The following is a 27893-nucleotide window of genomic DNA, read 5'->3' as shown; positions in this document are numbered from 1 at the left end:
TATGTTTATATCTTGTGTAATATCGAATGTGTAGTGCTCAGTTTATGTACAAAACATACTTTGTCTTTGTTTACAGTTTCACAAATTTGTTCAAGTAAAAGCTTCAAAACAGCAACCGCTTCAGGAAGAATTATTTTGAATGAGTGTTTAACTTGCTGGATAGCTAGATAGGAGCACGTCTAGCGCGGCCAGTGCACCACTGCTTCTGAGGTAGACGCAATCTGTACTTCGGGTTTATTACCAGGTGCACATGCTCGTGGTATGGGTTTGGCTTGTTCCTGTGACTCTAGAATCTGGTCAGCATGGCGTCTCACGATGCTCTCTCCAACGTCCACTGTGTACATTAGTGGTCCCTGCGGTGTGCATATCGTTTCTGGCTGCCATTTTTCTGTTCAGTAGTCACGGGCCAAGACTGGTTGCCCTATCTTGAAGCTCCTGGTTGGCTTCTCATTGATGTGCTGGAAATGCTTATCCTCAACATCTCGTCTTATGTTTGGTTTGTGCAAATCCAGGCGACATCTTAGCCTTCAGTTGAAGAACATTATGGCTGGAGCTTGGTTGGTGACTGCATGTGTCGCATTCCGGTAAGCAAACAAGAAATTATCCACCTTGTGTTGCAGTGGTATATCGTCGTTATACATCGCCTTTATTGCCTTTTTAAAGGTCTGAACAAACCTCTCAGCCAATCCATTTGTGGCTGGATGATATGGGGCAGATGTGTAATGTTTCACCCCATTATTCCTCAGAAACCTCTGGAAATCCTCGGACACAAACTGTGGCCCATTATCGGAGCAAATCTGTTCTGGCAAGCCATTCCTGGCGAAGATGGTCCGCAGGACTGCAATAGTTTTCTCCGTGGTGGTGGAGGACATTTTGATGACATCTGGCCATTTCGAATGGGCGTCCATGGCGATTAGGAACATTGAGTCCATAAATGGACCAGCAAAATCAATGTGTACCCATTGCCATGGAGATGAGGGCCACTCCCATGGATGTAGCGGGGTCTGTGGTGGAGCGTTTTGGACCTTCTGGCATCCTGTGCATCTCTTGGTCATATCCTCGATTTCTTTATCGATTCCTGGCAACCACACAAACGCCCTGGCTAGGATCTTCATTTTTACCCCTCCCAGATGACCCTCATGAAGCTCATTGAGCACTCTATCTCTCAACTTGGGTGGAATTACCACTCGGGATCCACACATCAATGTCCCCCGGCACACTGACAGCTGTTCTCTCCTTGGCGAGAATGCTGGCAACAGTGAGTCGCCATGTGCTAGCCATCCCTTCACCGTCAAATCATAGACCCGAGAGAGTGTCGGGTCATTTCGGGTTTCCTTCTCTATACTTGAGTTTGTAACAGGTAGACATTCAACTATGGTTGCATGGAATATCTCAACAGGGTCCACTGCAGGTGCTTCCTCTACCATAGGCAACGGTAGGCGCGACAGCCCATCAGCGTTTCCATGCTGTTTCGTACCCTTGTACTCTATGTCGTACTGATGTGCCCCTAGAAAAAGTGACCATCTTTGCAGCCGTTGCGCCGTCATCACCAGAACGCCCTTCTTTGGGTTAAAAATGGAGACCAGGGGCTGATGATCAGTCAGTAGGGTGAATTTCTGCCCATGCAGATAGTGATTGAACTTCTTCACCCCCCACACCAGGCTGAGGGCCTCCCTGTCAATCTGGGTGTAGTTACGCTCGGCTGAGGTTAACGAGCGCGACGCAAAGGCTATTTGCCTCAATGAACCATCAAGGAATTTGTGTGACAGCACCGCTCCGATGCCGTAGGGAGACGCATCACATGCTAACCGAATCGGTAGTGTTGGATTGTAGTGGGCCAATACTTCTTTTGACGTGATTAGGCATTTACATTTCTGAAAGGCACGCTTACACTCATCAATCCATTTCCATGTTACTCCAGTTTGCAGCAGGGCGTTCAGTGGGTGCAGAATTGTAGATAAATTCGGCAAGAACTTATGGTAGTAGTTCACCAACCCGAGGAACGACCTCAGTTGCGACACATTTTCCGGTGCTGGAGCCTTGACTACAGCCTCAATCTTGTCCGGCGACTTCTGCAACCCTTCCTCATCAATCATGTGGCCACAATACGAGATTTGTCTCCTGAAGAACTCGCATTTGGGGCGGTTGGCTCGTAGCCCATATTCCTGTAATCTAGTGAGCACCTGCTCCAGGTTGGCAAGGTGTTCACTGTCATTTTCGCCTATGACCAGGATGTCGTCCAAATAACACTGGGTCCCCGGGATCCCTTGCAGGACTTGTTCCATCGCCCTCTGCCAAATAGCCGGGCTGATGCTACCCCGAATACCAGTCGATTGTACTGGTAAAGGCCTTTGTGAGTGTTTATCATGGAGGTATTTCCTAGATGCTTCTTCCACCTCCATTTATAGATACGCTTGGGCAGATCAATCTTTGTAAAGCGTTTCCCTCCAGATAGTGAGGCAAAAATATCTTCTATCCGTGGAAGTGGATATTGTACTGTGTGCAGGACTGGGTTCACAGTTACCTTGAAGTCCCCACAGATGCAAACCTTCTACGGGTCCCCAGGCGTGCTGCTCAATGATTTCTTCATTACAGGAACGATGGGTGTGGCCCACTCGCTCCAGTCCACCTTGGACAGCACACCCGAACGCTCCAGACTCTCCAGCTCTGCTTCAACGGCTGAGTGGATCGCATAAGGTACCGGTCTGGTCTTAAAAAATTTTGGGTTTGCGTTATCTTCGATTTTTATCGTTGCCGTTACTCCTTTTAGAGTCCCAAGTCCTTGGTGGAACACCTCTTTCGCGTCAGTTAGAATTTTTGACAGTCGGCCAGGTGTGACGTCATCATCCTTTTTGTCAGTCACAGTTAGCGCTTAAATGGAATGCCAATCCAATTGTATTTTTTGGATCCATTCACGTCCCAATAATGGTGGTCCTCCATCTTGGAGTATATATAGATACAGTTTCTGTGTTTCCATGCCGTTGTATTTAACTGGCACCCTTATTTTTCCTCTGGGGTAGACTTTTTGCCCCGTGTATGTCTTCAATACAATGGACGTGTCCTTCAAGGGTATGTGTGAGAATAGCTGCTCATAGTCTCGTCGATTCATGACAGTTAGGGCTGATCCTGTGTCCAATTCCATCTTTACTGGGGACCCTGCTATCATGAGGGTGACCCAAATGGTTCGGTGATCCTCCTTTGCGATCACGTTGTGTAACTTTGGACAACTTAGTCTCCTGCTCCCGAAGTCATTATCACTCTCCTCATCTTCCGAACTACTGTCTGTCAATTTCTTTACTTTCTTGTCCTTTTCCTTATTAGTTCTTGTAGTGTTGGTTTTCTTTCCCGACCTGCAGACTCTTGCTATGTGTCCCATTTTCCCACATTGCCTGCATACTTTGTCCTTAAATCAGCAGTCCTTCTGATCATGGGTTGTTCTGCCGCAGCGATAGCACTTTTCTGCTCCATACGCCATTTCATTAGCGCTGTATTCTTGTGGTTTCTGTTGTATTTCCGCAGCTCCCCGTGCTGCTGCTTCGTAGGATACTGCCACGCTGAAAGCCTGTTCTAGCGTCAGGTCCTTTTTCGAAAGTAGTCGTTTCTGGGGTCCTTCACTCTGGAGCCCGCAGACAAACTTATCCCGTAAGGTGTCTGCCAGTCCTGCTCCGAACTGGCAGTGCTTCGATAACTTGCGTAGTTCTGTAAGATAGTTAGCATTGCTCTCATCTTTGTGCTGGTTTCTTTTATGGAACTTGAATCTTTCTGCTATCAGCAGCGATGTAGGGTTTAGGTGTTCCTGTTAGATATTAACAATCTCTTCAAAACTTTTCTCCATTGGTTTAGCTGGGGTAATTAAATTCCGCAATAGGCCGTACGTTCTCGCGCCCATCAAATTTAATAATACCGACGCCTTCTTTCCATCGGCCACCTCATTTGCCTTGCAGTACACATCAATTCTTTCCACATACGTGGTCCAGTCTTCTACCTCGTTGTCGAAAGCAGTGATACTGCCACTTTTCGGCATCTTGGGTGATTAAAATGGCGCCTCCCGCGCATTTCCTTCTTCCCCAATGGAATAAAATGGCGCCTCCCGCGCTTTTCCTTCTTCCCCTTGCTGCCACGCTGCTCCTAGCATTCTACAGGGTAATGGCGGCGACCCGCAGCTTCGGCGCGTCTCACTTTTCCTTCCCCTCGTTTTATTTTCGCTGCGCTGCCCGGTTCTTGAGCACCGACCGCGCCCTGTGCGCTCCACCCTCTCTCTCTCTCTTTTCCTCCCGACGACGCTGCACGGCCCCTTTGCAGAGCCGCTCGATCGAGCTCGAGCCCGCCGCAGTCCGGAAGGGTCAGCGCACTACCTGCTACCAGCACGATTTATTGGAACACCTTGACTGGGGAGCCAAGCCCAGCTCTCCACAGCCTCCCCTGCAATTCTCTGAACTCTGATGGATCCTTGGGCGGTTGCCCTCGGTCGACGCCCGTTGCTCTGACTTCGACCTCCAAGAAGCTTCTTCTCAGGGAAAGATCCCCGTGAGGTGATGCAGTACTGCAGGTGAGTTCGAACCTGTTCGTCGCCAGTGTAGTGTCCGAGTATCAATAATACACGGACTGCAGGAGAACAATAATAACAAGTATTTACTGAACAGAGGGTACTCTTTTTGTTTGGACCCAAAAAAAAACCCAATTGGATTGTAAATAAACAAACGTTCAACTGAACAGAGGGTAACTTAAGACTGAAGTACAGAAGCCTGCTATGGCTTTATATACAAGGGTGGTCACTGCCGGTACTGCAGTATAGAATCAGTTCTTCTCTTAAAGGTACATACACAACAGGAGGCGTTAATTAGCGCCGGGCGCTAAACTTTGCACCCAGCCAATATTAGCGCCCCAAAATGGGTGATACCCAATTTTTCCCCCATGATGTCATTTTTAATTCGATATATGGACCTAGAAATTGGATTGTGCCCAAATTGGGGCGTGATCTGAGTGCAGCACATACTGCCCGCCCCATACAAGGCAGCGGCAGGACGATGGCAAATTGGTCCGCCGGCTTCATTAGTATATTACCAGCAGTGTGGGTGCCAGTTGCGGGCCTGGAGGCGGCTCACCAGCTATGTGGGAGCGGGTGGGGGGAGGGGAGGTGCTGTGCGGTAGCAAGTTCAGCTGGCTAAGAAGCCAGTCAAGGGGTTAAGCTGAATCCAGGAGGGGGAAGACAATCGGGAGGGGGGCGAGCAGTGGCAAATGGTCCTTTCCTCCTGGCTTCACATTAAGGTAAATAATTTTTTAACAAACGTACCTATTTGGTGACAGCCTCCAGCGGATCCTTTAAGCACTGTTGGTTAGGCTGTATGTAGACCAGATAATCCTGAACACAGCAGGCCCTACGCCTGCTGCATTCAGGGCAAACCAATTTCTGGTTTGGGTCCTAAAACAGGCGTTCGGCCCCTAAATAGCATATTTAAGGAGCTGAATAGCTGTTTTCAAGCAGCAGTTACTCATAAATAACCTGCTAACTGATGCCAAGTTTGGGTTGAGCCAGGATCACTCGGATCCAGACCTCATTACAGCATTGGTCCAAACATGGACAAAAGAGCTGAATTCCAGAAGTGAGGTGAGAGTGATTGCCTTGATAACAAGGCAGCATTTGACCGAGTGTGGCATCAAGGAACCCCAGTAACATTGAAGTCAATGCGGATCCGGGGAAAACTCTTCACTGGCTGGAGTCATACGTAGCACAAAGAAAGATGGTTGTGGTTTTTGTAGGCCAATCATCTCAGCCCCAGGACATCGCTGCAGGAGGCCCTCAGGGCAGTGTCCTAGGCCCAACCATCTTCAGCAGCTTCATCAAAGACCTTCCCTCCATCATGAAGTCAGAAGTGGGGATGTTCGCTGATGATTTCACAGAGTTCAGTTCCATTCGCAGTTCCTTAAATAATGGAGAAGTCCGTGCCCACATGCAGCAAGATTTGGACAACATCCAGGCTTGGGCTAATAAATGGCAAGTAACAAAGGCAGCACGGTGTCATAGTGGTTAGCACTGTTGCCTCACAGCGCCAGGGACCCGGGTTCAAATCCGGCCTCGGGTGACTGTCTGTGTGGAGTTTGCACATTCTCCCCATGTTTGCGTGGGTTTCCTCCGGGTGCTCCGGTTTCCTCCCACAGTCTAAAGATGTGCAGGTTAGGTTGATTGGCCATGATAAAAATTGGCCCTTAGTGTTAGGGGGGATTAAATACGTGGGGTTACGGGGTTACGGGGATAGGGCTTGGGTGGGATGGCTGTCGGTGCTAGGGTTTGGATGATCAGCCATGATCTCGTTGAATGGCGGAGCAGGCTCGAAGGGCCGAATGGCCTACTCCTGCTCCTATCTTCTATGTTTCTATGTTTCTATTCACGCCACACAAGTGCCAGATACTGACCACCTCCAACAAGAGATTGTCTAACCACCTCCCCTTGGCATTCAATGGCATTACCATCATTGAATCACCCACCATCAACACCCTGGGACTCAGGACTGACTAGAAACTTAACTAGACTAGCCACATAAATATTGTGGCTACAAGAGCAGGTCAGAGGCTTGGTATTCTGCAATGAATTACTCACCTCCTGACTCCCCAAAGCCTTTCCACCATCTACAAGGCACAAGTCAAGAGTGTGATGGAATACTCTCCACTTGCCTGGATGAGTGCAGCTCCAACAACACTCCAGAAGCTCGACGCCATCCAGGACAAAGCAGAATGCTTGATCGGCATCCCATCCACCACTTTAAACATTCAGTCCTTCCACCACCGGCATACCATGGCTGCAGTGTGTACCATCTACAAGATGTACTGCAGCAACTCACCAAGGCTTCTTTGACAACACCTTCCAAACCCACGACCTCTACCACCTAGAAGGACAAGGGCAGCAGGCACATGGGAACACCATCACCTCCAAGTTCCCCTCCAAGTCACACACCATCCTGACTTGGAAATATATCGCCATTCCTTCATTGTCGCTGGGTCAAAATCCTGTAACTCCCTACCTCACTGCACTGTGGGAGTACCTTTACCACACAGACTGCAGCGATTCAAGAAATGGCTCACCACCACCTTCTCAAGGGCAATAAGGGATAGACATTAAATGCTGGCCTTCCAACAACTCAAACAGCCCGTGAATGAATTAAAGAAAGAGGTGCACTACCAAGTTACTCTTATGTAGGCTTCCACCTAAGCTGTGTTTTCTGAAATCGCTCTATCCGCACTGTAGTTCATGGGTTAGCCCCTGACTTTTTTCTACTGATGAATGGATACTGCAGAGCTCTGTTCTCTCACCCAGTCTTTTCCTTCTCCATATATCAAGGAATGACAAACTTTCTTTTATATAGCACCTTTCATGTCCCCCTGCCTTAGGATGTCCCATAATGATTTGCAGCCAATTAATTATGTTATGTAGGAAAACTCAACAGCAAATATGTACACATCAATGTCCCAAAAGCAGCTACGAGATGGATGACCAGTTAATCTTTTTTGGTGATGTTAGTTGAAGGAAAACTTCCCTGCTCTTCTTCAAACAGTGCCCTGGGATCTTTTACATCCGTCTACAGGCAGGTGAGGCCTCATTTTAACGTCTCATCTTCATTCCATCTGTCTGTACCCTAATCTGTTAACTACACCTCTCCATCTCTCTCAATTACACCCACATGACATATCACATTCTCTGTCACCTCGTGTTTCTTTGTAATGATGTGTTTTTGCTTACATCTGTCTCTCCCCAAAATTTTCTCTGCAATCTGTTCCGTCTATATGTCTCTGCCCTGATCTTTTCCATTATCTCTGTCCTTATCTGTCTCTCTTCCCTCATTTCTGGTGACATGTCTGATGCTTGCCGCTACCTGTCTCTGCCCAATGTGTGCCCTTATCTACATCTCCTGTCTTGTCAATCCTTGTCTGCCTCTGCCCCAAATGTTTGTCCCTGTCTGTCTCTTATTTTTGTCTGTATTTCTGTGTCTCTCTGCGGTCTTTGTCGTTAACCCCATCTTTCCCACTGCTTCTGGCTGTGCCTCCATTTCTAACATGTCTCTCCCCTCATGTGCCTGCATTCCCTGTATGATAATCAGTCTCTTTCACTAACCTTTCATTCTGCCCCCAACCTCTGCGATCATTTTGTGAATTGACCTGCGGTGCCAGGAAAGAAAAGCACAAGTGAAATGGAGCAGGGCCAGTGATTTTGAAAAAAAAAGAAAATTGCCCATATGGCCAAAGAAAGATGGTGAGGACCAGGAGGAATGATTGCATAAATGTTTGCCATTAGCTGAACAGTACACACTGAATAATGATGAAGTGGAAAGATCTGTTTAGATGAATAAAATGTTAGTGTTTGCAGAGGTGAGAAGGAGAAACATTAATCTGTTTCAATAAGAATGACGTTACTTTTCTTTACTGAATTACATTGAAGCAAGCACATTTCCATACAACTAAAGAAGATTACATTTTGCCATTTAACATGTTAAAAAACACAAAAATGGAATACATACTTAATTTTGGAGAAGATAGAAATGGAGCTGACTTTTTAAATAGTTATTAAGGAAACAACTGTTCAATATTAGTGCCGGCTGTTGCCAATAATTGTATGGTTGTGGTCTATAGAAATATACAGTATAATTTGCCATTTCATGCATTGAAAAATCAGGAGGTTCCTACTTTCTGACAACCTACCCAGATAATAGAATATAATGGACTAAAATACTTTTATTATCCTGAAACCTTTTCTGGTCAAATATAATTTACTACTAGTTGGTGGAAATGAATGGTACAAAAATACAGACACATTATAAATGCTGTTGCAATATTCATTACTTAAAAACATTCACTGTCGGAACACATTTGGTAGTTTCACATTGGTATCAGGGAATAACATTAACCTTCAAAGCACTACTAGTATTTGTGTTGTACACTATAACATGAGATTATAATGTTGGTTCACAGAAAACAGCCGTTAGTTGCAGGTTCTACACATTTATAAAATATTATAAAATTCAGCATTTACAGATTGCTCTGCAGAAGCTTGTTTATAATTACTGACAGAGATTTACCATTCAGTGGGCAGAATCTATGCCTGATTTTTCAGACACTGATCGTTGTCACCTGACTTAAATAGTTTTCTCCAAACCAAACTAGAATTCCAGTGAGAGGAAGGCGTTTGTCAACTCTGGAATTTTTAACAATCATGCTGAAATCTGTGTGTCCATAATTGTCTGTAATTTATACATCAATGAACTTGAGAGAAACATGTTGGATGTGCGGATATTTAAAGGTTTGCTTTTTTTGTTAAAATTTACATAGCTGTTGTAAGGAATTATGGGCGCGAAACTCGGTTATGCCCCATTTGGGGGCGGTAACCGAGTTAAAGCTGTACATTTAGTGCCCGGCGCGGAAGTATTGCCCCGGCCGCTAACTTCGGCTTACTGCCCCGTACAGGAAGGGGAACGCAATCTCGGGCGCTCCACTTCCTGGTAGGGCGGTAACCGAGGTGATATCGGGGTGCAATTGGCAGCACTCTGCAGAGGCTGCCGCATTTCAACGCCCCTCCCCTTCAATTAAAGGGGACGGCTGCTGCAAACTCTGCAGGGCCTTCAATGGCCCCATCTAGGCCACCAGGGCGGCGTGGTGCTGGACTGCGCGATGGCGGCCAGGACTACGTCACGGCCCACCGTGGAGGGCTGACCTGGAGGTCGGCCAAAAAAAGAAAGTGGTGGCGTGGGTTGTGGCTGCACCTCTCCTTTAACTGCTGCCCCGCGAGCGGAGGTCAGCCCGGTTCGTGACCCGCGAGGCTGGCACTGACATCACCCATGGCAGCCTCGTGGGGCGCAGCTGAATTTCTGCTGTGGGGCGGTCAGGGGCCGCAGCGGGGCACTAAGGATTATGGTGTACGCCAATGATGTCATCGCTGGCGGCGCAGCGACCCGGGGTGCCACGGGCGGGAGCGCACGCTATCGGGTAACGCCTCAGCAACGCACCGCCGAATTTCGCCCCTCCAGACGATAAGCCCTTTGCGCCCCATTAGCACCCCCCAGAGGCACTCACTTGGACTGAAGAGATCGCCTTTGAGCTGAAGAAAGGGTGGTCCAAGCTCTACCTGATTATTGAGCTGGTACTTTCTGATTTTCTTTGGTTACTTAACAGGTGTTTGTAATTCTACTTGTCCCAATTTCAGGTTTTGTCTTCTAAGGTGGCAAATCTCCATATTAAAACCAATGATTAGTGTTAACATTGCAAATGGTGGATATTCATAAAATTCTGTGGACACAATCTTTTTGCCAACTGTTTTTCCCCTCTTGTCCTGATGGTGCTGACCCATGAAGGTATGGTTCCACAAGTGCTGGTCACCTAGGAATCATAGAAACTTACAGCACAGATAGAGGCCTATGCTGGCTCTTTGAAAGAGCAGTCGTGCTGCGCAAATAGAGGTAAACGAATATGATTTGATTGGGATTACAGAAACATGGCTCCAGGGTGGCCAAGGCTGGGAACTCAACATCCAGGGGTATTCAATATTAAGGAAAGATAGGCAAAAAGGGAAGGGAGGTGGGGTAGCATTGCTGGTTAAAGAAGGGATTAACAGAATTGTAAGAAAGGATATTAGCTCTGATGATGTGGAATCTATATGGGTGGAACAGAGAAATACCAAGGGGCAGAAAACGTTAGTGGGAGTGGTATATAGACCTCCAAACAGTAATGCGGAGGTTGGGGATGGCATTAAAAGGAAAATTAGAGAAGCGTGCAATAAGGGCACAGCAGTTATCATGGGTGACTTTAATCTACATATAGATTGGGCTAACCAAATTAGTAACAATACTGTGGAGGAGGAATTCCTGGAGTGTTTACGGGAAGGTTTCCTGGACCAACATGTCGAGGAACCAACCAGAGTGGGTATTATGTAACGAGAAAGGATTAATTAGCAATCCTGTTGTACAAGGCCCCTTGGGTCGGAGTGATCATAATATGATCGAATTCTTCATTAAGATGGAGAATGAAGTAGTCGACTCAGAGACTAGGGTCCTAAATTTAAATAAAGGAAACTACGATGGTCTGAGGCGTGAGTTGGGTAGGATTGATTGGGGAATGTCACTCAAAGGGTTGACGGTGGATAGGCAATGGCAAACATTCAAAGACCGCATGGATGAACTACAGAATATGCTCATCCCAGTTTGGCATAAAAATAAAACAAAAAAGGTGACTCAACCGTGGCTAACAAGGGAAATTAGGGATAGCATAAGATCCAAGGAGAGGACATATAAATTGGCCAGAAAAAGCAGTAAACATGAGGATTGGGAGCAGTTTAGGATTCAACAAAAGGAGGACAAAGGGATTAATTAAGAAAGGGAAAATAGAATGAGAGTAAGCTTGCAGGGAACATAAAAACTGACTGTAAAAGCTTTTATAGATATGTGAAGAGAAAAAGATGGGTGAAGTCAAGCGTAGGTCCCTTGCAGTCAGAATCAGGGGAATTTATAATGGGGAACAAAGAAATGGCTGACCAATTAAATACATATTTTGGTTCTGTCTTCACAAAGGAGGACACAAATAACCTCCCAGAGATGTCGGGGAACATAGGGTCTGATGAAAGGGAGGAACTGAAAGAAATCAGTATTTGTAGGGAAATGGTGTTAGGGAAATTGATGGGATTGAAGGTGGATAAATCCCCAGGGCCTGATAATCTACATCCTAGGGTACTTAAGGAAGTGGCCCTAGAAATAGTAGATGCATTGCTGATCATCTTCCAACATTCGATGGGATCTGGAACAGTACCCATGGATTGGAGGGTAGCTAATGTTACCCCACTATTCAAAAAAGGTGGTAGAGAGAAAACGGGGAATTACAGGCCGGTAAGCCTGACATCGGTAGTGGGGAAAATGCTAGAGGCCATTATAAAAGATGTAATAGCAGAGCACTTGGAAAACAGTGACAGGATCGGACAAAGTCAACATGGGTTTACAAAAGGTAAATCGTGCTTGACTAATCTACTGGAATTTTTTGAGGATGTAACTGGTAAAATAGATAAGGGAGAACTAGTGGATGTGGTGTATTTGGACTTTCAGAAGGCTTTTGATAAGGTCCCGCATAAGAGCTTTGCATGTAAAGTTAAGGCACATGGGATTGGGGGCAAGGTATTGACTTGGATAGAGAACTGGTTGGCAGACAGAAAGCAAAGTGTTGGAATAAACGGGTCTTTTTCGGAGTGGCAGGCAGTGACTAGTGGGGTACCGCAGGGATCGGTCCTTGGACCCCAGCTATTCACAATATATATTAATGATCTAGACATTTGCAGAGGACACAAAGCTGGGTGGGCATGTGTGCTGTGAGGAGGATGCAGAGAAACTCCAGGATGATTTGGACAGGTTGGGTGATTGGGCAAAAGCATGGCAGATGCAATATAACGTGGATAAATGTGAGGTTATCCACTTTGGTGGCAAAAACAGGAAGGCAGATTATTATCTGAATGGCAATAGATTGGAAGAAGGGGAAGTGCAACGAGACCTGGGTGTCCTTGTGCACCAGTCGCTGAAGGCAAGCATGCAGGTGCAGCAGGCGGTTAAGAAGGCAAATGGTATGTTGGCCTTCGTAGCGAGAGGGTTTGAGTGCAGGAACAAGGATGTCTTGCTGCAATTATACAGGGCCTTGGTGAGACCACATCTTGAGTATTGTGTGCAGTTTTGGTCGCCTTATCTGAGGAAGGATGTTCTTGCCATGGAAGGAGTTCAACGAAGATTCACCAGGCTGGTACCTGAGATGGCAGGAATGACATATGAGGAGAGATTGGGATGATTGGGCTTGTACTCGCTGGAGTTTAGAAGAATGAGAGGGGATCTCATTGAAACTTATAAAATTCTGACAGGACTGGACAGACTAGATGCAGGAAGGATGTTCCCGATGGTCGGGGAGTCCAGAACCAGGGGTCACAGTCTAAGGATAAGGGGTAGGCCTTTTAGGACAGAAATGAGGAGGAATTTCTTCACCCAGAGAGTGGTGAACCTGTGGAATTCTCTACCACAGAAGGCAGTTGAGGCCAATTCATGAAATATATTCAAGAAGGAGTTAGATATATTTCTTAAGGCTAAAGGAATCAAGGGATATGGGGAGAAAGCAGGGACAGGGTACTGAATTTGGATGATCAGCCATGATCGCATTGAATGGCGGAGCAGGCTCGAGGGGCCGAATGGCCTACTCCTGGCTCCTATCTTCTGTGTTTCTATGATTCTATGTTTCTTAGTCCGACATCCCTACTATTTTTCCGTAACCCTGTAAGTTCCTCATCCTCAAGTACTTGTCCAACTCTCTTAAAATTATTTATGGAATCAGCTTCCACCATCTTTTCAGGTTTTCAGAGCGTTCCAGATCCCCAGAACTCTGAGTGAAAAAATTCTCCTCATCTCCCCTCTAGATCTTTTGCCAATGATTTTAAATCTCTGGTTATTGACCCACTCACCGTCGTGAATAGTTTTTCTCTTTCTACTCTATCAAAACCTCTCATCATCTTGAAAACCTCGGTTAGGTCACCAAGGAGAACAGTGTTAACTTTTCCAACTTTTTCAATTAATGAGCTTGCCAAATAACCAGTCATTATGTGTGAGTCTAGACAATGAGTATCAACAGACTATTTGAGCATGGGGGATGACAAATTTGAACCTAATCCTGTGCTCAACTGATTATGACATACAGTGGACTTTTCAGCTGGAGTGACCGAATAGTGATCGGGAGACGGAACCCTGGCCAATTTTCCTTTCTTTATCCCAGTGCACCAAGTCCAATTGTACCATCGCTCTAGATTGTTGAGTCTGTGTGTCCCAGTTATGCTTATGATCAATCACTGGACACAGACAACAAGAATAACTTTTAACAGGTCTTTACTATTCGGAGGTCAGGGCTGAACTGCCCAGCAAATCCCTACACAACACTTATATACCGGTGTGGTCACCACCAGTATTACAGTATACAGCAGCCAAGAGAAAGTAGTACATCTCTTAAGGTAGTTCTCTTAAGGTGGAACAGGTTACATACACCACAATCCTCCCTTTTTAGCTTAACAGTTATATCCCCATTTAACATAACATAATAACATATATATATATACAACTTCATGCAAAACAGTTCAAAGATTCAGTCTCTGAGGAGGCCTCCTGATTCGAGTTGGATAACGCCTTTCAGGGGTCTCTGATTCTCGTTGCTGGGGTGACTCATCTAGTTGGTCTCTTATGGATTGGACATCATCATCAGGTACATTCACTTCTGAGGTAGATGCTTCAGGTTCACTAACTTCTTCCACGGTTGTCTCTGCCGTAGCCATGGGTTCGACCCTTGTTCTCGATTCTACCAGTTGGTCAGCATGACGCCGTATTACATTTTCACCAATATCTACCGTGTACATCAGGGGTCCTTGTCTGGCCCGAATTGTTCCAGATTGCCATTTCTCGTTTTTATAGTCCCGGGCTAACACTGGTTGTCCTATTTCGAAACTCCGAGTGGTCTTGTTATTTATATGCTGGAACTGTTTGTTTTCAACTTCCCTCCGCACATATGGTTTTAACAAGTCCAACCTGGACCGCAACCTCCTGTTATAGAACATCATGGCAGGACTTTGGTTTGTCACTGCATGAGTGGCGTTTCGATATGCCAGTAGGAATTTGTCCACCTTGTGTTGTAGTGGAATCTGATCTTCGCTCATGGCCTTTATTGCTTTTTTGAACGTTTGTACAAATCTCTCGGCCAACCCGTTTGTAGCCGGATGATATGGGGCAGAGGTATAATGTTTCACCCCATTCTTCTTCATGAATTTCTGGAATTCTTCTGACACGAACTGCGGTCCGTTGTCTGAACATATTTGTTCTGGCAATCCATTTCTTGCAAATATTGTTCTTAGCACCGCGATCGTCTTTTCCGAGGTAGTGGTAGTCATCTTAATCACTTCTGGCCATTTAGAATGTGCGTCCACCGCAATTAAAAACATGGAGTCCATGAATGGACCAGCAAAATCAATATGTACACGTTGCCATGGGGTTGAAGGCCATTCCCATGGATGCAGCGGTGCAATCGGAGGTGCATTTTGCACTTTTTGGCGCCCTGAGCAGCTTTTCATCAGATCCTCTATCTGTTGGTCGATACCCGGCCACCACACATAAGCCCTAGCAAGGCTTTTCATCTTGACTCCCCCCAGATGACCTTCATGCAGTTCCTTTAGAACTCTCTCTCTTAACTTAGGAGGAATAATCACCCTTGTTCCATACATCAATGTTCCTTGACAGACGGACAGCTGTTCTCGTCTTGCTGAGAATGCCGGTAACAGTGGATCACCATGTGCTGGCCATCCCTTCACTGTCACTTCATAGACCCGGGACAGTGTCGGGTCGTTCCTGGTTTCTCTTTCAATACTTGCATTGGTGACTGGTAAACATTCGATGATGGTCGAGTGAAATAACTCAACAGGGTCAACCGTCGGTGCCTCCTCCTCTGTAGGTAGTGGCAGGCGCGACAGCCCATCAGCATTACCATGCTGCTTTGTAACTTTGAATTCAATCTGATATTGATGTGCCCCTAGGAAAAGGGACCATCTCTGGAGTCTCTGTCCTGTCATCACCGAAACACCCTTCTTAGGGTTAAAAATGGATACCAACGGCTGGTGGTCTGTCAGAAGCGTAAACTTTTGGCCCTGCAGGTAACGATTAAACTTCTTTACTCCCCACACAAGGCTGAGAGCCTCCCTATCTATCTGAGCATAGTTGCGCTCCGCGGAGGTCAATGATCTGGATGCGAACGCGACTGGCCTCTCCAGGCCATTTGGCAACTTGTGTGAGAGTACTGCCCCAATACCATATGGAGAAGCATCACAAGCCAAACGAATAGGCAGCGTTGGGTTGAAGTGAGACAACACTTCCTCTGAGGTGATCAATGCCTTGCTTTTGCGAAAGGCCCTCTTACAGTCCTCGCTCCACTTCCATGGTACTCCCTTCTGCAAAAGAGCGTTCAGCGGGTGCAGCACCGTGGATAAATTTGGCAGAAACTTATGGCAATAGTTAATCAACCCTAGGAACGACCTCAACTGGGATACATTATCCAGAGCGGGAGCCTTCACAACAGCTTCGATCTTGTCAGGAGACTTATGAAGCCCCTCCTGGTCAATGACATGACCACAGTACGAGATCCGCTTCTGAAAGAACTCACATTTCTGGCGATTAACTCGAAGTCCATATTCTTTCAATCTGGTGAGCACCAGTTCCAAATTTGCAAGGTGTTCCTCGTCATCATCTCCTGTAATCAGAATATCGTCCAGGTAACATTGTGTGCCTGGAATTCCCTGTAATACCTGCTCCATGGCCCTCTGCCAAATTGCTGGAGCCGATGCCACTCCAAAAACCAGTCTATTATACCGGTACAAGCCTCTATGCGTGTTGATCGTGAGATACTGGCGTGACTCTTCCTCAACTTCCATCTGTAAGTACGCCTGCGCCAGGTCTATCTTGGTGAAGTGTTTCCCGCCAGACAACGAAGCGAAGATATCCTCAATCCGCGGAAGCGGATACTGCACCGTGTGAAGCACCGGATTAACAGTGATCTTGAAATCTCCACAGATGCGAACCTTCCCCGGTTCCCCCGGCTTGTTGCTCGATGAACGCTTCATGACGGGAACAATGGGCGTGGCCCACTCACTCCAGTCTACCTTAGACAGTACTCCTGAACGTTCTAGCCCTTCCAGCTCAGCTTCCACAGCAGGTCGTATCGCATAAGGTACCGGTCTGGCTTTGAAAAATTTCGGGTTTGCATGTTCTTCAACCTTGATGTTTGCCGTAATCCCTCTCAGTGTTCCCAGTCCCTGTTGGAACACCTCTTTAGCATCGTCCAATATTCTGGACAATCGTTTAGGTTTGACATCTTTTTTACCGGAATCTACCGTTAGTGCTTTTAAGGAATGCCAGTCCATATTTATTTTCCTAATCCACTCCCGTCCCAGTAGTGGTGGACCTCCCTCAGGTAGCACATATAAGTCCATTCCTCGGCTTTCTTTGCCCTTGTGGACCACCTTTACCTCTATCTTCCCGATGGGGTATACTCTTTGCCCCGTGTATGTTTTCAATACAATCTCCGTATCCCGTAGGGGAATATGTGGGAATAGCCTTTTGTAATCTTGCTTATTCATGACCGTCAATGCCGATCCAGTGTCCAATTCCATCTTCACTTGGACTCCTGCTATCTGAAGTGTGAAATAAAGAATAGATTTGCCTTCCAAAGCTAGGCTTTATTAACTTTAAAATCTGCAGCACATATTCCCACATCCAGTCCCAACCAAAGCTGGAAAAGAACTGAATTTAAGGTGGCCACAACACATCATGTGATCATCAACTACCAATGAGATTACAGCATATATCCCAAGGCAGTTAACAAACAACCAATCACAATACTTTTACTAAACAAGGAATAATCACCACATTCACCCCTCCTTTTAAAATATACTCCAACCTAAATAACCTTTACAATTTATAATTAATTATTTACAACTAAAACTATGCACAACAAGAATAAAACTGTTCACATGACACAATACTAAGTGAACAACAACAAATAGTAACATTGCACATAAGTATTAAGTATCTCTCAACTAAAACAATATACTATAATATTTCAACAATTTTAAAACATTACTATCAATTTAAAAGTCCATTTTCAATCGGTCGACCAGATATCTTGTTCGTGTCGACCTTCTTAACCTTGGTGAAATTCCTTGCCCTCCCACACCAGAAGGCACAGGAGTATCTTCAGCAGGAAGGCTATCCATATCCCGATTTTCAATGGTTTTCGGATTAGAAATCCCATCAGAAGGTAAACTGGGACGGTCATAAACATCTATCAAGGGCTGACTAATAGAAGTATAATTATCTGCAATCGGATTGGAAATATTTGTAGTATCTGTAACAGCATCCACATTATCTGAATCATGACTATTGTTAATATCCTCAGAAGAGGGCTGGCCCCCACAAGGAGCCAAGTCTTTAATTGAAACAGTACTTTCTTTCCCATCTTGGAATCGAATATGAGCATATTGGGAATTTGCCTCCAACAGCTCCACCTCCTCCACCAAAGGATCATATTTTGACAATCTAACATGGCGTCGAAGCAGCACAGGTCCCTGCATAGTAAGCCATGAAGGTACCGAATATCCCGTAGTAGATCTCCGCGGATAGTTAAAGAGCCTTTCATGGGGGGTCACATTAGTAGCCGTTGAAAGCAATGATCTAATGGAATGCAGGGCATCAGGCAGTACCATTTCCCACTGTGTATTCTTAAGGTTCCGGGATGTCAAAGCCAACATAACTGCCTTCCAGATCACCCCATTGTATCGTTCGCACTGTCCATTACCCTGGGGATTATACGGGGTAGTTCTACTAGTAGAAATTCCCCGACTCTGAAGGTATTCCTTCAACTGGGAAGACATAAAAGAACTTCCCTGATCCGAATGGATATACGCAGGCATCCCAAAGATGACAAAAAGTTGAGTCAGACATTTAATAACTGTAGCAGCTGATACATCTGCACAAGGAAAAGCAAAAGGGAACCTTGAAAACTCATCCACAACAGTAAATATATATCGGTTTTGAGTAGTTGAAGGAAGAGGCCCCTTAAAATCGACGCTCAAACGTTCAAAAGGAGAAGTAGCCTTTATAAGATGAGCTCGTTGAGGCTTAAAGAAATTCGGTTTACATCGAGCACAGATAGAACATGATGAAGTCATCCGCTTGACGTCTTCAACTGAAAAAGGCAAGTTCTTACTGCGTACAAAGTGTATCATCCTCGTAACCCCAGGATGACATAAGGCATTGTGAAGATTAATAAGCGTATATCCGTGAATCACAGAACAATAAGCCCTCGACAGTGCATCAGCAGCAACATTATCCTTCCCCGGACGATAAACTATGTCAAAATGGTAACATGCCAACTCAATCCTCCATCTCATTATTTTATCATTTTTGATCTTTCCAAAATGTTTAACATCAAACATAAAGGACACAGATTTTTGATCAGTTACCAACGTGAAATGTCGCCCCGATAAATAATGTCTCCATTTACGCAATGCTTCTACTATTGCGTATGCCTCTTTCTCTATTGAAGAATGTCTTTTTTCACTATTGTTCAAAGTACGTGAGAAAAAAGCCACAGGTCTTCCATTTTGGTTCAGAGTAGCCCCAATTGCAAAATCCGAAGCATCCGTCTCAATCACAAAGGGAACCTGCTCATCAATAGAATGCACAACTGCTCCTAAAATATCTTTTTTTAAATTCTCAAAACATGTCCTGGCCTCCCATGATAGAGGATGTGTCGTAACCCGAATAAGAGGCCGGATCTTCCGTGAAAAATTTGCAATCCAATTAGAATAATAAGAAAACAGTCCAACAACTCGTTGCAAAGCCTTAGAATTAGTAGGACAAGGTAAATCAATCAATGGTCGCAGACGTTCTGGATCTGGTTTAATCTTGTTTCCCGAGATAATATACCCCAATAGATTTACCTCAGTAGTCGAAAAGATACATTTCTCTTTGTTAAAAGTTAAACCAACTTTTTCCGCAGCTTGAAGGAATCTTTTTAAATTAGAATCATGCTCCACCCTTGATTTGCCACACACTGTGATGTCATCTAAGTATGAAAAGGTGTCAGAGAGGGAGTTATCACTTATAAAAGCATCCATTGCCCGTTGAAAACAAGCAACACCATTAGTAACACCAAATGGTATTCGGCAAAACTGATACAGCTTTCCACCAGCCTCAAAGGCCGTATATGGTTGATCCTTCTTAACAATAGGAATCTGATGATAAGCACTCTTTAAATCAATAGTGCTAAAAACCTTATACTGAGATACTTTGTTGATAAGCTCATCAATCTTAGGCAAAGGGTACGCATCTAATTGAGTATACCTATTAATAGTTTGAGAATAGTCTATCACCATTCGTTTCTTGTGTCTCTCGTTAGTCGTGACAACTACCTGTGCTCGCCAAGGCGAACAACTAGGTTCAATGATTCCTTCCAATAAGAGACGTTGAACTTCAGAATTAATAAATTCTCTATCCTGACTACTATATCTTCTTGACTTGGTAGCAATTGGCTTACAATCCGACATCAAATTGGAAAAAAGTGATAATGGAGAAATAGATAAAGAGGTTAATCCACAAATAGATAAAGGTGGCTTAGTCCCTCCAAATGAAAGACTAAGAGACTCGTGTAACTGAAGCACATCATGTCCAATCAAAATATCCACACAGAGATTAGGCAAAACAGATAGGCGTATATCAGTTTACGTATTACCTAGAAGAATCATTTTCACAAAGCAACAACCAGCTATTTGTGAAGTAAGGGTCGTCTGAGCCATACACACCTGATACGTAACAGGTGAAATTTTCAAATGCTTCTCCTTCGCAAACTGAAGACTTATAAAACTCTCAGTACTGCCCGTATCTATAAGGGCCTTCACTTCCAACCCATTAACTTGAGCCGTAACTATAGCTTTGTTTAGGCCATGAGCAAATGCAGCAGAAATTGATGCAATAAACGCCCTATCTAAAGGCTGAATAGTCACAGAGGAGGTAGTGGAGGAGGGCCCTCCCACACCAGGAGAGGAGGAAGTAATTGAACCTGATGATTTGCACACGCGTGCATAATGACCTCTCTTGCCGCATTTACTACACACAGCCTCCCGAGCAGGACACTTCAGACGAGGGTGCCGGATATTCCCACAAAAATAACACTTCTGAATCCTAGAGGCAACAGCCGCCGAAGTAGAAACTGTTTCAGAATCTAGTAAACCACTCCCATTAAGTCCACATAATTCCTTTTCATCCGAAACTGCCGAAACCATAGTCGCAGGCCGGTTAAAAAGAGCATAAGAATCCGAACTTCTCTGAGCCACATCCAATGTAGAAGCTTGCTCAAAAGCACTTTTAAGATCCAAAGTCTTATTTTCTAACAACCGCTGACGAATTGATCGAGACAGTAATCCATTAATAAAAGCATCCCGTACCGATTCTTCCTTATATTCTTCAGCCGTCACGGCCTTATAATTACAGTTAACACTAAGGCACCGAAGTGCTTGTAAATAAGTATCCAAAGATTCTCCCACCTGCTGCCTACGGGCAGATAGAAGGTGACGTGCAAATACCTCATTCTTTGGTTGAACAAAAATCTTTTCCAATGTAGAAATAGCCACTTCATAAGTTTTACAGTCCAAAATATATTTATATACATCCGGAGCAATGTAGTTGATCAGCATATTCAGCTTATTTAGAGACTCTTGATCCAACACGCCCAAAAAGTTTTAAAATGTACAATACCAATGTTTCCATTTATCATCCACTCCAGCAGAATTGGGGTCAGCCTTGAATCGTTCTGGTTGAAGATATCGCTCCATTCTAACATAAAGTTAATAAATTGAAATAAAGAATAGATTTGCCTGCCAAAGCTAGGCTTTATTAACTTTAAAATCTGCAGCACATATTCCCACATCCAGTCCCAACCAAAGCTGGAAAAGAACTGAATTTAAGGTGGCCACAACACATCATGTGATCATCAACTACCAATGAGATTACAGCATATATCCCAAGGCAGTTAACAAACAACCAATCACAATATTTTTACTAAACAAGGAATAATCACCACAAAGTGTGACCCAAATTGTTTGGAGGTCTGCTTCCTTACCAACATTGTGTACTCTTAGACTACCCAGTTCATTACTGCTGGAGTCTGAATCTGACTTCTGTTCGTTCGAACTGTTCTCTGTCACCTTGTGTACCTTTCTGTACTTTTCCTGCGGTGACTTTTTGTTGCTGGTCTTCTTTCCTGACCGGCATACTTTAGCTATGTGACCAAGCCTGCCACATTTTCTGCATTCCTGATTTTTGAACCAGCACTGGTTCTGATCGTGCGTTGTCTTTCCACAACGATAACATTTTACTGTACCCAAGACCATTTGATTGGTGCTGAGTTCCGGTGACCGTAGCTGCATTTCTGCCGTGCCTCTCGCTGCGGCTTCTTGCGATGCTGCAATAGTGACAGCTTTATCAAGCGTAAGATCATTCTCCTCAAGCAGTCGCTTTTGTGTTCCTTCTTTTAACAATCCACACACAAATTTATCTCTCAGCGCATGTGCTAGTCCTGTTCCAAACTGACAGTACTTTGATAGCTTACGCAGTTCAATTAAAAATTCAGCGATGCTTTCGTCTTTCAGCTGCGTTCTTCTGTAAAATTTAAATCGTTCCGCTATCATCAGCGGCGTGGGGTTTAAATGATTTTTCAGGACAGTAACAATATTCGCGAAAGTCTGATCCGCCGGTTTATTTGGTGATAGAAGGTGCTTCAATAGCCCGTATGTCTTCGCACCCGTTGAGCTTAATAAGGTTAGTGCTTTCTCATCATCTGGTACCTTATTTGCTTTACAATAAACTTCCATGCATTCTACATACGTGGTCCAATCTTTGATATCGCTATCAAAGGTATTAATGTTCCCATGTTTAGGCATCCTTGCAAGTTTTTAAATTTTTCTTTTTCTCAAAATGGCGGCTTCCTGCGCTTGTCTTCTTCCCCCGCCTACTAAAATGGCTGCTTCCCGCGCTTGGCAGTCTTTCCCGCGCTCGTCTTCTTCCCCCGCCGACTACAATGGCGGATTCCCGCGTTTGCCTTCTTCCTCCGCTGGCTGCAATGGCGATTGCCGTGCTGCTGCCGTTCTCGCCTCCCCAGCGGTTCTCAATTCCCCGACGCTGCTTTGCCTCGCAGCCCCGCTTGCAGCCCGGTCCTTTACACCGGCTGCGTTTGAGTTCTCCGCGGCTCTCGTGCCTTAAGCTGCCCCAGTCGCTGCGCCTCTCGGCCTCGATTGCAGCCCGGCCCTTTTTACCGGCCGTGGTCGAGTTCTCCGCCCTTATTCCGCCGTTTTCCCTCCCCTACTCCACAGCCAACGCGGCCGACTTTCTGCTCGTGTCGCTGATCGGCTTACCCACCACCGTGGTAGAAGGGATGATCACTGCCTGTCGCTGATGGAGGGCTTCGTGGTCAGAATTTTTCTTTTTAACCCGGGTTCTCGATGCCTCCCGTGCGATGGTGCTCAGCAGGATGATGAGGGCGGATGCCTCTTCTCGACGCCCGTTCTGAGGACGAAGCTGCCTTGGATGTAAAACTGCCGCAGGGTAAGATCGGACTCGTCGCCACTGTTGAGTCTGTGTGTCCCAGTTATGCTTATGATCAATCACTGGACACAGACAACAAGAATAACTTTTAACAGGTCTTTACTATTCGGAGGTCAGGGCTGAACTGCCCAGCAAATCCCTACACACCACCGGTATTACAGTATACAGCAGCCAAGAGAAAGTAGTACATCTCTTAAGGTAGTTCTCTTAAGGTGGAACAGGTTACATACACCACATAGATGAGATCAGTTAAGACAGCACAGTCCAGAGATTGAATTTGTGTCCCTCTTGGTCTGTGTTTCGAATTAGGTCTGCTGTAGATACCTTCTTGGTTTCAGTGGTGTCAGTCACTCCTGCAAGTAGCCTGACCACCTTACATTTATGGGAGTTGATGCCAATACCTACCTGTGCAATTGTGAGACCCTGGGGACCAACAATAGAATCCCCCTGTGATCTAGACTGTGTCTTTTGAACGTGTGTTTCTTCAAGCTCACTGGCATTGGACTGAGTTAACAGCAATGAGTTGAAGTTTGATTTGATTTGTAAACTAGTTTATTCCACAGCAAGGTGAAATGTAAAGAGTAACAGGAATGATCAGAGTTGCTTAGTTTAATCAGTACAACTTACGTTTGTGGAATGATACAACAAGCGACACCATCCGCACTTCAGTGGATTGTCTTACTTAACGCAAGGAGAATAATTTCTCTGCATCCTGTCATACAGACAGGGCCAAAGAGCTCCTGCCCCTTTTAACCTTCTCGTAGCTTAAGCCAACTTCTTGGTGCCTGTATTTGTTTTTTATAAATCTGACTCTAGTGTCAACTTTTTGTCAAAACTGACTACCCACTCCCCAAAGAGCGGGTAGTCAGTCCACTAGTCTAACAAGGCAATGACCCCTGCTGAATTCACATGAACAGGGGCAATGAATGTGAAGGGTTGCTGGAATATCAAATTAACTTTATTGTCTCCAGGATGTTAAGTCTGAATTCTAAAACTTACCTGCCAGCCCTGCTCCTGTGAATGTAACCCCTATAAAGCAAGCTTCAACTTAAACAAGCATTTTCAAATAACTTGTAACTAGATATGAGACCCACTTTTGCTCTTAGTCATATTTAGATGATTATCTTTGCCCCTTGTAACAAACCCCTGTAACCCTTGCCACCGATTCCATCCCTCTCCCCGCCCACTGTTTCATGGTGAACCAGACCGTTTGCAACCTCGGTGTCCTATTCAACTCCAAACCAATTTTTCAACCCTAAAGCCACCCCATCACAAAGACTGCCTACTTAGACCTCTGTAACATCACATGCCTCCACCCCTATCTTAGCAAATCAGCCACTGAAGCCCTCATTCATATATTAGCCATTTTCAGACTCAACTATTTCAATGTTCTCCTGGCCAGCCTCTCATCCTCCTGAAACTTCAGCTCATTAACACCTTTACCACCCATATTCTACCCCGCACCCCAAGTCCCGTTCACCCGTCACTCCTGTCCTTGTTGGCCTACATTGACTCCCAGTCCCCTAGTGCCTCAAACTTAAAAATCTCAGCCTCATGTTGAAATCCCTTTATGGCCTCACCTCTCCTTATCACTGTAACCTGCTTCAGCCTTACAACTCTCTCCCTCAGACTTTGGTTTCTTATCCACCCCATCTTCCTTTGCCCCACCATGGGCAGCTGTGCCTAGGCCTCACACTCTGTAATTCTCTCCCTAAACTCCTCTGCCTCTCATCCTTTAAGACCCTCTTTAAAACTTACCTCTTTGACCAAACTTTTGGTCACCCCTCCGAATACAGGAAACTTTCGATTAACCGGCCCCTAAATAACCGCAACGCTCTATCCACCGGCAAAATTCAGGAGTCGGTTCAGGTAACTTTTTTTACTTTTAGTTACTTTTTTTAATTGATTTGTTGCTGTGCAAGGGTGTAGCTGAAGCTGTTGCTAAGCTACAGAGACGCTTGCAACTTGTGCCGATTGTTCTGAAGCAACAGGGTTCGTTGCTTTATACGAAGCTCTGAGCTCTGTATCTTTTACTATAGCGTTCGGTTATCCGGAATTGTTGATGAACCGGCAACACGTCGGTTCCGTCCGTGCCAGATACCAGAAAGTTTCCTGCATCTCCTTTTTCAGCTTGACATCCATTTTTTGATCACACCTTTGAGAAGAGCCTCGGGGCCTTTTTATGTTAACGGCACTAATATAAAAGCAGCTTGTTATTGAACTTTGCTGATAACACAAAAGTAAGGGGAATAGCTAAGAACAAGGAGGACTATAAAATAATTTGAGGTAGAAATTGGTAAGTATACGCCTGTTTCTCAGGCGCAAAATGGGGGCAGGCCGACAAATTTAGTGGTGGGTGGCCTGCACGGGAGTTTGAGCCATTGCTCAATTTGTCGGGCCCATTTTCTAGGCGGTCACAACAGGGGTTAACCCCCTTGCGTCTGTTAATTAGGGGTTTAACGTGTGTTGAAGGATCCCTCTAGAAAATTTGTTTACAATGTGCGGAGGAGGTGGCGCGTTTGCTCTGCTCAGAATTCTTCACTGGCTCCTCTGGCTGCCAACAAAAGGTAAGTTTTTAAAAAATTTAAATTGAAAAATACTTTCCTGTGGAGCCAGGAGGAGCAGGAGTGCTCTCCTGACTCCAACGTTGTCATATTCGCACCCCCACCACCACCCTGCCACCATCATTGCCCACACCAGCCCCCCCTCCTGAGACTTACCCTCGGATTGCTGCCTGCAAGGCAAGCAGCCAACATTCTGCGTCTGAAATGTGCGAACTGGCCACGCAGGCGTGAAAGGCACTGGCAGCTCATGCATTAAATGTTAATGAGGCCCGTGGACCATTTTCGGACTGGCCTTGGGCCTCATGTTTGAGCACAGCTTGTGCAGTGTTGTGTTTCTGACAAATTTCTACCCCTTCAAGTGGGCATTGACATATTAGCAGAATGGGCAAACAGGTGGCAGAATCAATTTAATTGCCAGACTCCCACAATCTACCCTCCTTAAACTTGAGGTCATCTAAAACTCTGTTGCCCATGTCCTAACTCCCACCAAGGCCCATTCACCCATCCCCTGTGTGCTCGCTGACCTACATTGGCTCACGGTTAAGTAACACCTCGATTTTAAAATTGTTTTCAAATCCCTCCATGGCTTTGCCCCTCCCTATCTCTGTAGAATCATAGAATCATAGAATGGTTACAGCAAGGAAGAAGGCCATTCGGCCCATCGAGCCCATGCCGGCTCTCTGCAAGAGCACTTCAGATAGTCTCACTCCACCGCCCTTTCCCCGTAGCAATGAATTATTACAACCTCTATTACACCTCTGTAACCTCCTTCAGCCCTACAACCCTTCGAGATCTCTGCGTTCCTCCAATTCAGGTCTCCTGCGCATTCCCGATTTTAATCGCTCCACCATTGGTGGCTGTGCCTTCAGCTGCCAAGGCCCTAAGCTCTGGAATTCCCTCCCTAAACCTCTCTGCCTCTCATTCCTCCTTTAAGATGCTCCTTAAAACCTTTCTCTCATTTGCCCTAATATCTCCTAATAACTCCTATTGGTGTCAAATTTTGTTTCATAAGGCTCCTGTGCAGCGCCTTGAGACATTTTACTACGTTAAAGGTGCTATTTAAATTCAAGTTGTTGTTGTTAATGTGCCTAAGTATGAGGTAATACATTTTGGGAGGACAAACAAGGAATGGGAGGATACACTTAATGAAAAGACACTGAAAGGATGTGAATAAACGGAGAGACGTAAGGTTCAAATACATAATTCCCTGGAAGTGTGAGGTAGATAAAATGTTTTTAAAATGGTGTCTAAACTTAAAATAAAAAGTCAACTGTTCTAACAAAAGTTAGAACCATTATGCAACTGCACATAGAAAAGCAATTAAAATTCTAACATCAAAGTTCTGGGTAAGTACACCAGGTTTCTTACAATGCCACCTGGAGATTGACAGCAAAAGTGCAACAACTGTAAATGTCTCAGCTCTAAAGTCATGCTCATGACTTTACCAGACTGGCTGAGAACCTTCCTTGATGTTGGGGGAGTCTATGTGTAGGCCAACAAAGTGATACCAGAGTCAGCCCACCCACAGCCAGTGTAAAATGATAGTTCTGATGGCAAGCAGCAACAGTGGCAGGCATCACTCTGTGCTGCTTGAGTCAGTTTATAAAACAAGGTAGTATTGCCTGCCTCCAAAAAAAGTATATAGTGTTACTTCCATAGGCACCATTTGCACTATAAATGGACACACAATAGTGGGGCCAGTAGAATTGGCCTCTTTAAAGCCTGACTTCTTCAGTCCCTGACAAGTATTTTCCTTTTTTTAACAAATATGAGACAAATATGGTGGGGAAATTTTGAGACAATAATCTGGGACAAAATTAATTGGCACTTGGAAAAGCTTGTGCTAGTTAATGAAAGTCAGCACAGATTTGTTAAAGGCAAATCGTGTTTGACTAACTTGATTGAGATCTTTGATGAAGTAATGGAGAGGGTTGATTAGGGTAGTGTGATTGAAGTGCATATAGACTTTCAAAAGGAGTTTGACAAAGTACCACATAATAGACTTCTAAGCAATATTAAAGCCCATGGGATTAAAGAGACAGTGGTAGCGTGAATACAAAATTGGCTAAGGGACAGAAAGCAGAAAGTAGGGGTGAATGGTTCTTTTTCAGACTGGAGGGAAGTGTATGGTGGTGTTCCCCAG

At 45.1% G+C, this 27893-nt stretch overlaps 1 protein-coding gene across 1 annotated transcript in view; it reads right to left on the bottom strand.

The window, feature by feature from the left end:
• epha6 (eph receptor A6) overlaps positions 1-27893 on the bottom strand; it is a 981976-nt gene that overhangs the window by 232157 nt on the left and 721926 nt on the right. The window lies entirely within an intron of this gene.

This window comes from Somniosus microcephalus, chromosome 14 (assembly GCF_052327205.1).
Source record: "Somniosus microcephalus isolate GS21.2 chromosome 14, FLI_Smic_1.0, whole genome shotgun sequence".
NCBI lineage: Eukaryota > Metazoa > Chordata > Chondrichthyes > Squaliformes > Somniosidae > Somniosus > Somniosus microcephalus.
This window is presented reverse-complemented; position numbering and strand designations above follow the sequence as displayed.